Here is a 2,335-nt window from a genome sequence, read left to right on the forward strand (position 1 = left end):
AACAACCATGCAAAAATTGGTCCACATCGGTCCATAATTATATATAGCCCCCATATATACCGATCCCCACATTTGGCTTGCGGATCCTCTAAGAGAAGCGAATTTCTTCCAATACGGCTTAAGTTTGGTACATGGTGTTAGTATGTCGTCTCTAATAACAACGCAAAAATTGGTCCATATCGGTCCATAATTATATATAGCCTCCATATATACCGATCCCCAGATGTGGTTTGTGGATTCTCGAAGAGAGGCAAATTTCATCCAATCCTGCTTCAATTTGGTACATGGTGTTAGTATATGGTCTCTAACGACCATGCAAAACTTGGTCCATATCGGTCCATAATTATATATAGCCCCCATATATACCGATCCTCAGATTTGGCCTCCGGAGCCTCTTGGAGGTTCAAAATTCATTCGATCCGGTTGAAATTTGGTAAGTCGTGTTACTATATGGTCTTTAACAACCATGCAAAAATTGGTCCACTTCGGTCAATAATTATATATAGCCCCCATATAAACCGATCCCCAGATTTCATCCAATCCGGCTGAAATTTGCTACATGGTATTGATATATGGTCTCTAAATCACAGAAAAATCCCGATTGCCATTCAAGCCAAAAATAATCTACAAAAATTTTATTGCCATAGAAAATTTGTTTAAAATTTTTTTCTATGCACCGAAAAAAAAATTTTCTATTTTTTATGAAAAATGAACTAACCCATAGTAAGAATGACCATGATTTGGCGCCAAAGATTTTTTTCATCCAGATAAGTTCATGATTTTCTTATAAATTAGTTCATGTATTACATCGTATTTTAGTTCATTATTACTATGCTGTGGAAAGAATATAGTTAAACTCATTCAAAATATTCCTGCTATCCGGAAAAATTAACAATTTTTTGGGAAACCTGTATTAAGAAATTGGTTTGAAATAAACTGTTTGTCGGTATAATTTTCAAAAAATTAGAGAAATTGAGGAATCAAAAGTACCAAAAGCCTGTATACAACTAAGAAATTTTTCGTACAAAACAAGTCAATTTTCTATAACCACCAGTATTTTATTTCAAAGAATTATTATTATATTACACAAAACTATGGCTTATGATATACAATAGAGGAAATATTTTTATTAGTACGTTGGACGCATTTACTTGTCGGTAGTTAGTAATTGCTTCTTCAAAAGAGTAATATTCTATGTTATTAGGACTAAACTAATTAATTTAAATTTCCATGTTTTCTATCCATATGAAAGATATATGTGGCATAAGTTGCTATATTCAATTGAATTGTCCAATTTCATCGATTTTGGCTAACTTTTGTTGGGCGGATTTGGCTTATAAGCATCTGAAATTGCAAAGTTATACAAAATATAAGAAAAATATTATTAATTAATTAATTAATTAATTAATTAATTCTATCGTTCATATTGATCTCTAACTTACGGTTTTCAAGAGTATTTCCTAGAGTCAATAAGGATATCAGCTTAATTAGTATTAAACAGTAAGAATATTCAAAAAATTACCATTACGAGACCTGTCTACCTGCAAGTGAAAAAAATAATTTTTAATAAATTGAAATTTTGGTTTTATTAAAAACGGACAAAATACCGTTTATAGAAAAACTTACCACATTGAAAAATCCATCCAGTAGGTACATTATTGGAATCATATCCATGGACAAATGGGACGTTATTGAAATTATTCTCAGAATATATTTGAAATAAAAAATATTATAAAATTAGACATAATTTCCACTTGTCAGTATAGCATTTAGTATTTAAGGTGGATATTAAGTTCGAGTTTAGCGGCTAAAATTACAATTTCCATGATAAGTTTTCTTTAATAATCCATTATAAAAAATAATCTTTATAAAAAACTTGATTTGGGCTATTCTCCATCAAGTTATATTTAAATTTGTATCGAAGACGTATAATTTTATACTTTGCTTAGTGATTTATTTTTAATTTTAGCGGCTAAATTCGAACTTAGTACTCACCTGTAGGAATTGCTGTAACATAAAAAATATAGATTCAAAAAAATGGTTGCTTCTCAACCTGTGATCCAGATGTAGAATAAATATAAATCATCCTATTACCACTCATGTTGTATATTTTTTATGTAAATCAATTTAAAATCCGCACTAATTTTAAACGAACATATTAACAGAAATATACAGTTCCTTAATCTGTTATTTGTTTTTTATCAATAAAAAGCGTTTTTGATTCCTCTAACATCACATCATTCACTTCTCAGTTTCTAAAATGTTTCGAAATAAATGTATTTTCATTAATAAACACCAATACCGCACGTACAATTTTGCAAAATTAAATCCACGT

The 2,335-nt window shown here is 29.7% G+C and overlaps 1 long non-coding RNA gene across 1 annotated transcript; it reads right to left on the bottom strand.

Annotated features, from left to right (window-relative positions):
- Positions 1-1,124: 1,124 nt before the first annotated feature.
- LOC142231966 (uncharacterized) lies at positions 1,125-1,795 on the bottom strand. Its single transcript, XR_012720977.1, has 3 exons — positions 1,627-1,795; positions 1,443-1,541; positions 1,125-1,344 (listed from the first exon to the last, which is right to left on the bottom strand). It is a non-coding gene; the product is annotated as an uncharacterized LOC142231966 (long non-coding RNA).
- Positions 1,796-2,335: the final 540 nt, after the last annotated feature.

Source organism: Haematobia irritans, chromosome 3 (genome assembly GCF_050003625.1).
Source record: "Haematobia irritans isolate KBUSLIRL chromosome 3, ASM5000362v1, whole genome shotgun sequence".
Taxonomy (NCBI): Eukaryota; Metazoa; Arthropoda; class Insecta; order Diptera; family Muscidae; genus Haematobia; species Haematobia irritans.